The sequence below is a fragment of the Pogoniulus pusillus genome, chromosome 37 (genome assembly GCF_015220805.1).
Source record: "Pogoniulus pusillus isolate bPogPus1 chromosome 37, bPogPus1.pri, whole genome shotgun sequence".
NCBI classification, from domain to species: Eukaryota; Metazoa; Chordata; class Aves; order Piciformes; family Lybiidae; genus Pogoniulus; species Pogoniulus pusillus.
Genome location: NC_087300.1, coordinates 5,971,484 through 5,981,365, shown reverse-complemented (window position 1 = coordinate 5,981,365; position 9,882 = coordinate 5,971,484). Strand labels below are relative to the sequence as shown.

Sequence of the window (9,882 nt, the reverse complement as noted above, 5' to 3'; positions counted from 1 at the left end):
CATCAGCCCAGACCCCCAGGGTCTGTTCCTCAGGGCTGCTCTCAGCCATTCCCCACCCAGCCTGGAGTTGTGCTTGGGATTGCACCCACCCAGGTGCAGGACCTTACACTTGGTCTTGTTGAATGTCATGAGTTTGACCTGAGCACACCTTTGCAGCCTGTCTACATCCCTGTGGATGGATTCCTGCCCTCTACAAGTTGACTATGCCACACAGCTTGGTGCCATCTGCAGATTCTGCTGAGGGTGCACTCCAGTCCTCTGTCCATGGCACTGACAAAGATGTTACACAGCACTGGTGCCAGCACTGACCCCTGAGGGAGCCACTTGGCACTGGTCTCCAGGTGGGCATTGTGCCATTGATTATCTCCCTCCTTTCAGCAACACCTCCCCTTTCCCACCCCTTATCTTCCCCCAAACCCACAGCACCTGGGTGCTATTGCAGCCTCCTCCCAGCCCAGGTGTGACCACTTTGCCTTCCCTGCCCACTCCCCTTTATAAGCAGCCTCAGGAAGGGCAGAAGCCCCAAGCTTGCCCAACTGGGCAGAGGGATCCTCCTCCTGGCATCACAGGTGAGTGCCCATGGTGCACACTGGGTGAGTGGTGGAGGGGATCTAAAGGCTGGGGGGCCTGGTGGCCCCCTGGTTAGGTAGGACAAAGCTTGATGGTCACTAACATCACCCACGGGTGCTGGCTGGGCCTCTTAGCTGAGCTCCTCTGTGTTTAGCTGCTTATTTCTGCTCACTTGTGATGAGCTGAAGTACTTAGCTGAGCTGGAGGCTCATAGGGGAGCAGTATTGTGTGGTCATAGAAGTGGTTTGGTTGGGAAAGCATCCCAGAATTGACCAGGTTGGGAAAGCTCTCTAAGATCATCAGCCTCCAAGCCAGCATGCTGTGGCCATCAGCTCTTCCTAGCCATGTATTAGAGAATGGTTGGACTCCAGGATCTGTTATCATAGAATCAGGCAGGTTGGAAGAGAGCTCCAAGCTCAGCCAGCCCAACCTAGCACCCAGCCCTGCCCAACCAACCAGACCATGGCACTAAGTGCCCCAGCCAGGCTTGGCTTCAACACCTCCAGCCACACAGACTCCACCACCTCCCTGGGCAGCCCATTCCAATGCCAATCACTCTCTCTGACAACAACTTCCTAACAACATCCAGCCTAGACCTGCCCTGCCACAGCTTCAGGCTGTGTCCTCTTATTCTGTCCCTGGCTGCCTGGCAGCAGAGCCCAACCCCACCTGGCTACAGCCTCCCTGCAGGCAGCTGCAGACAGCAATGAGCTCTGCCCTGAGCCTCCTCTGCTGCAGGCTGCACCCCCCCAGCTCCCTCAGCCTCTCCTCACAGGTTTTGTGCTCCAGGCCTCTCCCCAGCCTTGCTGCCCTTCTCTCAACACCTCCCAGCCAAGTTTGGGGGGGGTGGGTCGTAGGAACAGCCATGTCTTGTAGTTAACAGTCTCTAACCAGCCTTGGCATCACCCAGGGCTGGGGCAGGCTGCTTCAAGAGACATTTGTTTGCCACCCTAGTCACTTTGGGGCTTCACCATCCCTTCAGTGTAACTCAAAGCCTGTCTCTCTCCCCCCCCCTTCCCCCCCCCCCCCCCTTTCCCTACTTCCAGGGGATGCAGCTATTTCTGTACTACAGGGAAGTTTTAGGAGCAGAATCCATTAGGGGCTCATTTACAGCCATGCCCTTAGGCAGAGGCAAACCTCTCTTCAGTGAGATGATAGAACAATCCATCAACCTGCTCTGTCTGCAACAGCACTTCTGAGCACAGCCACCTAACACTGCCCTCAGCCTGGCTCCCCATTCTGTTTGCAGCTTGGAGGTGCTCACTCCAAACTCCTTTCAGGGAGCTGTAGATAAGTTTGGGATCAGTCTCTAGTATCAGGTGATAGAAAGGGAGGAAATCATAGAATGGTTTAGGTTGGAAGGGACCCCAAAGCTCTGCAAGTTCAAATCCCCTGCCATAGGCAGGGACACCTCTCACTAGAACAGATTGCTCAAGGACTCATCCAACTTGATCTTGAGCACCTCCAGGGAGGTTGTGGAGCACAGAGGCACAGAATGGGATCTTTGGTCACATTCTGTGCCTCTGTGCTCCACAGCCTCCCTGGGCAGCCTGTGCCAGTGTCTCACCACCCTCAAAGCAAAGAACTTCCTCCTAATATCCCCTTTCAATTTCCCCTCTGCCACTTCAAACCCATTCCTCCTTGCCCTGTCATCACAAGCCCTTGTCAATAGTCCCTCTCCAGCCCTCCTGCAACCCCCTTCAGATCCTGCAAGGCCACTCCAAGCTCTCCTGGAAGCTTTCTTTTCTCCAGGTTACAGTGCCCCAACTCTCTCAGCCTGTCCTCAGAGCAGAGCTGCTGCAGCCCTCTGAGCATCTTCATAGCCTGGAATTGTGTCAAGGGAGGTTTAGGCTGGAGAATAGAAGGCATTTTTTTTCTGCAAGAGAGGCCAGGGGCTGAAACAGGCTTTCCAGAGAGGTGATGGAGTCCCCAACCCTAGAGATGTTCAAGAAAAGTATGGATGTGGCATCTAGGGACATGCTTTGATGGCCATGGTGGGTTGGACTAAGTATTCTTGGGGGCTCTCATTTTGATCAATCTCTAAGCCTTTAGCAGAGGCTGTTGGTGATAAGGGTATAAGAGCAGCTTCCTGGATCAGATCCTGTACTCAACACTGCTCAGGCCACACCTTGAATGCTGTGTCCAGTTCTGGGTTCCTCCATTGCAGAGAGATGTTGAGGTGCTGGAAGGTGTTGAGAGAAGGGCAGCAAGGCTGGGGAGGGGCCTGGAGCACAGCCCTGTGAGGAGAGGCTGAGGGAGCTGGGGGGGTGCAGCCTGCAGCAGAGGAGGCTCAGGGCAGAGCTCATTGCTGCCTGCAGCTGCCTGCAGGGAGGCTGTAGCCAGGTGGGGTTGGGCTCTGCTGCCAGGCAACCAGCAACAGAACAAGGGGACACAGCCTGAAGCTGTGGCAGGGCAGGTCTAGGCTGGATGTTGTTAGGAAGTTGTTGTCAGAGAGAGTGATTGGCATTGGAATGGGCTGCCCAGGGAGGTGGTGGAGTCTGTGTGGCTGGAGGTGTTGCAGCCAAGCCTGGCTGGGGCACTTAGTGCCATGGTCTGGTTGGTTGGGCAGGGCTGGGTGCTAGGTTGGGCTGGCTGAGCTTGGAGCTCTCTTCCAACCTGCTTGATTCTATGATTCCAAGCCCACCCAGGTCAGTCTCCTGTATGGCCAGCACAGGAACAGGACTAGCATGTGGCCATAAACTCTTCCCAGTCCAGGCAATGTTCAGCTCAGGCCCTTCCTGAGGCAGGAGGAGAAACTCTGACTCGTGTTTGAAAGCCACTGGTGACCTTTGTCTCTACATATTTATCTAATGACTTCTCAGACCCATTTCTGCTTTTGATCTCCACTGGCCCTGGCAGTGAGCATCACAATTGAATTAGCCATGTCTGGAAAAGTCCTTCCTCCTTAAAGGGAGAGATAAAGTTATCTTGTATGCCATCTCCTGCTGGCATCAGGCTGAGCTCAGATCTTTCTCCAATCTCTGCAAGGAAGTGCAAGTCATTTCTAGACAAAGGCTGGTGTGTGGCAGGGTCTGGGTGCCCAAGGGATCACCCAAGGAGGTATTGGCCTCCCCAGCATCATCTGTCTTCATAAAGGTGCAGCCTGTCCCTGAAGTCTCCCTAATTCTGGCAAAGTCTGTCCATTTTAGGACATTAGGAAGAAATTCTTTACTTTGAGGGTGTTGGAATGCTGGATGAGGTTGCCCAGAGAGGTGGTGGAGGCCCCATCCATGGAGACCTGCAAGATCAGGCTTGATGGGGTCTGAGCAGTCTGCTGTAGCTGCAGATGTCCCTGCTGACTGCAGGGGGGTTGGACTACATGACCTTTAAGGGTCCTTTCCAACCCAAACCATCCCATAATTTGATGATCCCAAAGAAGTGCAGGTTTAAGCTTGTGAAGGCTTTGTCACTGACACCAGATTCCTTCTAAATCTTTCTTTCCACTGATCTAATGGGACAGGGGATTTTATTTTCTTCCAGAAATGGAGAAGCTAAGGCAATAAAGTTACATTTTTCAAAGTCATGCATCAAAAGAGGAGCTTGTACATCCCTAATAAGACATGAAAAGAAAGCCAAGCCTCTCCAGAGGCTGCTATCCTCAGTCCATTTTCAGCTGGAGATGGGACAGCTCTGTCACATCAGGCTGCTTACAGTCTGGGCCAGATTTGACAGTGGCAGCTTGGCTTGCCAAAAGCTTCCACCAGGCTTGTAGCCAAGCAGAAAAACAAATTGCTGGTCTCTCAAAGCCTGTGCTGAGTATTCTCAGTCAGAGATGCTTGTGCATTTGTTCAGGCAACCCTATCCTCTTCCCCCTGAAAAGTACCCTAGGAGACTCCAGCTCAGCAGTCAAGGGGATTGAGTCCAGCAGCAGTAAGTTTGCAGATGACACCAAGCTAGGAGCAGCTGTGGAGCTGTTGGAGGGGAGGAGTGCCCTGCAGAGGGACCTGGCCAGGCTGGATGGGTGGGCAGAGGCCATGGGGATGAGATTGAACAAGGCCAAGTGCAGGGTTCTGCACTTTGGCCACAACAACCCCAAGCAGCACTACAGGCTGGGGCCAGAGTGGCTGGAAAGCAGCCAGGAGGAAAGGGACCTGGGGGTACTGATAGATAGTAGGCTGAAGATGAGGCAGCAGTGCCCAGGTGGGCAGCAGAGCCAATGGCATCCTGGGCTGGCTCAGGAGCAGTGTGGGCAGCAGGATAAGGGAGGTTCTTCTGCCCCTGTGCTCAGCACTGCTCAGACCACACCTGGAGTGCTGTGTCCAGTTCTGGGCTCCTGAATTGCAGAGAGATGTTGAGGTGCTGGAAGGTGTTGAGAGAAGGGCAGCAAGGCTGGGGAGGGGCCTGGAGCACAGCCCTGTGAGGAGAGGCTGAGGGAGCTGGGGCTGTGCAGGCTGCAGCAGAGGAGGCTCAGGGCAGAGCTCATTGCTGTCTGCAGCTGCCTGCAGGGAGGCTGTAGCCAGGTGGGGTTGGGCTCTGCTGCCAGGCAAGCAGCAACAGAAGAAGGGGACGCAGCCTCAAGTTGTGCCAGGGCAGGTCTAGGCTGGATGTTGTTAGGAAGTTCCTGGTAGAGAGAGTGATTGGCATTGGAATGGGCTGCCCAGGGAGGTGGTGGAGTCTGTGTGGCTGGAGGTGTTGAAGCCAAGCCTGGCTGGGGCACTTAGTGCCATGGTCTGGTTGGTTGTCTAGGGCTGGGTGCTAGGTTGGGCTGGCTGAGCTTGGAGCTCTCTTTTTACCTGCTCTATTCTATGAGTCTATGATTCTGAGAAGCCTACATGGGAGATCTCTTGCTGGTACAGCCCTTATCACTACCTAGGCACAAACACAGCTCTCAGTGCTGAGTGGGGATGCTTTGTTCCATCAGTGCCGTCTCCACGCGCCCCAGATGGTGACAATGTTCCTTCGGGTGGTTTCTGAAGCAGATGACAAGAAAGGCAAGATTGGGAGAAATAAAAAGTTCCTAGCAAGGAAAGGGATCAGCACACACCTCCTTCTCCTGATGTTAAACACTGCTGACACAGGCCCTGTGCTGCACAGATCTGTAGCTTCCTTTAAATTAGCAATTCCACAGACACAGTAGGAGCTTGCATAAGAGCTGTCCATAAAGGGAAGAGAGTCACAATATCAGCCTAGCATGAAACCCTGGTTTCTGCTTTTTAATTAAGATTTCAGGCTTGTGTCTCCCCTGAGGTGCTGTGGAAGCTTTGCCAGCTACAATGAGCAGTCGGGGTCCCTCTCAGCAAATTGGCTTTTCATCGGATCCCAGCTCTGCTCACACGCTCCTCACCTCTGAATTCCAAGTGCTGAGTTTGGGGTACAGCAAAGGTAAGCTCCAGAAGTTGAGTTCTGGGACCCATCATTGCAGGCTCAGGTCCTTCTGTGACCTCCCTGCCTCAGCAAGGTTTTGTAGGTGACAAGTGGAAGCGACAGGAGGTTGATCACAGACTGCTTTGGGTTGGAAGGGACCCTCAAAGGTCAACTTGTCCAAACCCCCTACAGGCAGCAGGGACATCAACTAGAGCAGGTAGCACAGAGAGACCTGAAGCCATAATCCTTAATGTCTCCAGGGATGGGAGCTCAGCCACATCCCTGCACAGCCTGTTCCAATATTCCACCACCCTCACTGTGCAGAACTTCCTCCTGATGTCCAACCTGACTCTGCCCTGCTCCAGTTTTAAACTGCTGCCCTCATCCTACCACCACAGGCCCTTCTGAACAGTCCCTCCCCCAGCTCCCCTTCAGACATTGCAATGCAGCTCTAAGGTCTCCCTGGACACCTTAACCAGACTGAACAGAGTCCACTCTTTCACCCTGTCTTCACAGGAGAGGTGTCTCACACACACAGAGCCCTCTTCTTTATAGGTGACAAATGGAAGTGACAGGACACTGATCACAGACTGCATTGGGTGGGAAAGGACCTTCAAAGGTCATCTTGTCCAACCCCAACCGGGCTGAACAGAGCCAACTCTTTCACCCTGTCCTCACAGGAGAGGTGTCTCACACACAGAGCCCTCTGATCATCTTTGTGGCCCTCCCCTGGACTGCCTCCATGTCCTTCCTATGCTGAGGACTGCAGAGTACTGCAGGTAAAGTCTCACCAGAGCAGTCTCTGTATAAAACCTCAGCACAGTACCTCTTGGAATGACATTTCCAGTGTGATTAGCTCTGTTTGTACATTTTAAAGGCCATTCTCCACGCTTCCATGTTCTTAGTATTCTTTTGGAGCTTCTCTTTCCCTAGCTGCTCCTGCCTGCCATGCATCCCTGCAGCTGGCAAGTGAAGTCAAAGAGACCTGAAATCAAACAAGCTGCCTTGTAGACTTGGCACTTGTCCTGATGTGCTCCACTACCCCAACCCTATTCCCCCACCTGAAATTTCAGAGCAGAGCTCAATGGATCAGGAGCACCTCCAAGATGAAGCAGGAGCAAAAGCAGGGCTCTCTGTGGACTGCTGCAAACCTCACAGGCAGGGGTCACACTCAGCAGTTTCTCTCTCCTTGCTTTTTACATCACTGCCACTTTAGGATTCCTCCAGGAGCAAACAGAGACACCAGAGGTGCCCCAGTGAGGTTCTCCCCTGGCTGTTAATGGGTTCCAAAGTGTCAGGACACAGCACTGTGCACATCCATCATGCCCTCTGATGACAAACCTTTCCTGAGCTCACACCAGCTCACAGCTAGCAGACACCACAGCTTCCCTTGCCTGTTGCTGCCTGCCCACAGGCAGCATGAGATTCAACCCAGCACTGTTGAGAGAGGTTCTCCTCCCACTCTGCCCTGCTTTAGGGAGGCCACTTCTGGGGAACTGGGCCCAGTTCAGGGCTCCCCAGTTCAAGTGGGACAGGGAATTACTGGACAGAGTCCTGTGGAGGCTCTGAAGATGCTGAGGGAACTGAACATTTGTGAGGAGGAAAGGCTGAGAGCCCTGGGCTGGTGAGCCTGGAGAAGAGCAGCTCCAGACAGGATCTGGTCAATGCTCAGCAAGAACAAGAAGATGAGCTGAGCCTCCTGTCAGTGGTGTTCAGGGACAGGCCAAGGGACAATGGGCACAACCTGGAACAAAAAGAAACTCCATTTGAACAGGAGGAGAAAATTCTTTGGTGTGAGGATGCTGAGCCCTGGAGCAGGCTGCTCAGAGAGATTGTGGAGTTGTCTTCTCTGGAGAGATTCCAAATCCACCTGGATATTGTGATCCTGGGCAAGCTGCTGCAGATGGCCCTGCTTCAGCAGGAGGGTTAGACTGGGTGATCTCCAGAGGTGCCTTCCAATCTCCCCAGTGTGTCTTTGTAATGATTCTCTCTCCCTCCAGAGCAGAGACTTCTCTTCATTGACACAGGCTCCCCATTGGAGACATTCAGATGCCACCTGCAACATCAAGAGAGATGTACACCACTGAGCAGCATGTCCCACTACTGGCTGCCACCCTATGGAGGGGACCTCAATAAAGATTGCCCTGGAAGCCCCTCTGAAGGTTTCACAATGGCTCCCATAAAGGATTTAATGCACACTAAACTCAGCAAGCTCTACAGGGCTGCTGTGGAGAAGGAAGCTACTGCCTTGCCCTACAGGTGTTCATAAAACATGGACTAACTTCAGAAAGAGAAGGGAAGCTCACAGGTTGACAGACCACTGCTCCAAGCAGCCACTGAAAGGCAGGCTTTCTTTTGGGCTCATTAACTCCCATGCCAGCACTAATGGTCCTGTGCCTGCTCCTTCCCCTTCCTCCATACCACGCCGAGGGCTTGATTTAGCAGCTGAGGCTGGAGCCCAGCTCCACCAGCAACGTTTGCCTGGATGTAATTAGGCATCAGCAGAGCAAAACTCCCCCAGCCAAGGAAGAGTGGCAGTCCAGGTCAGGCAGTTCTCTGCCCACAGCCACCTCCACCCAGCTTGAACAGAAATAAATGGGGGGGAGCTGGAGCCTGGTGTGGACTCTGCAAGTCTCTGTGGTTTAAATGAGGGGCAGAAAGTTTCTGTGGGAGGAATGGGTTGGCTGCCCTTGGTGGTGAGCTGGATTTGTTGATTCACAGATAAAGAGGTTAGAAAGGACTCTCAAAGGTCATCTTCTCCAAACCCCTGCCATCAGCAGAGACACCTCCAGTTAGATTGGGCTGCATCAAGTCTGATCTTGAATCTTAGAGGTGTTACTGAGCCAATTAATCTATGATTCTGTGCTGGCCCTGTCATGGACCAGTTCAAGCCTGAACAACTCAAGATAGCCTTCCCCAGCTTCTCATCCCATTCTCCTGCTGCAGTTGCCCTGGGATTTGCCCAGGCAGTGCTTTCCCCCTGCATTTCCAGGTGCAGGCAGCAGAAGTTAGACTGGATGCTGGTGGGGCAGATCCAGGCAGGGCTATGCTGCCAGACTGGGGCAGGACTGGAGACAGCAGAGCACCTGCTTCAAGACATGAGTAAAGAGCAGCTGTTTTCCAGGCTGACATGGAAAAATCCCTCCTGGGAGCAGGCAGGAGCCTGTCTCTCTGTGCCTGATCTCTCGAGCCTGGGCGATACGAGGGAGCAAATCAGTGCTTTGTCAGAGAGGCTGGGAGACAAGAGGGGAGAAAAATCCAAACCTGCTGTTTTGACATTTGCTTGTCCCAGATGAGGACAGGGAATTCAAAACACGCCATAGGGAAGAGAGCTGTAAAATGGCAGCAGAGGGATCTCATGCCATTTCCATTTGGATGTGTCAAAACAGCTCGTTTGGGAGCAGCAAGGCGGCACCGAGCCTCTGCCCACGCTGCCATTCAGCTCAGGAAAGCTGTGGGACAGACACAAGGCTGGGCTGCCACCTCAGGAGCCTGAGACAGAGGGGAAAAAAGCCCCAGATTGTGGTGAGTCTTGAGCCACAGATGAGGTGGTGGTCTTCACTGAAGTCCAGAATGGAGCAAGGGTGGTAGGGACCTCGAGAGTCACAGATTGCATGGGGTTGGAAAGGACCCTCAAAGGCCACCTCTGGGACACCTGCAGACACATCAGGCTGCCATGGGGCATATCAAGTCCAATCTTGGTTGTCTCCAGGGATGGGGTCTCAAGCCTGGGTAACCTGTTCCAGTATTTCACCACCTTCATTGTGCAGAACTTCCTCCTGAGGTTCAATCTAAACCTCCCCTGCTCCCGTTTCAAACCACTGCCCCTCATCCTATCACTACCAGCCCTGCTAAAGAGTCCCTCCTCAGCCTTCCTGTAGGTCCTCAATTGAAATGTGGTTATGAGCTCACTCAGTCCAGCCCTCCTGCTAAAGCAGAGGCACCCAGAGCAGCTTGCCCAGGGTCACAATGTCCAGCTGGATTTGGAATCTCTCCAGAGAAGGAGAC

At 53.4% G+C, this 9,882-nt stretch overlaps 1 long non-coding RNA gene across 1 annotated transcript; it reads left to right on the top strand.

The window, feature by feature from the left end:
- The first annotated feature begins 516 nt into the window (after positions 1–516).
- Positions 517–8,485, top strand: LOC135190884 (uncharacterized). The gene is made up of 3 exons (XR_010308666.1): positions 517–569; positions 5,733–5,892; positions 7,875–8,485. It is a non-coding gene; the product is annotated as an uncharacterized LOC135190884 (long non-coding RNA).
- Positions 8,486–9,882: the final 1,397 nt, after the last annotated feature.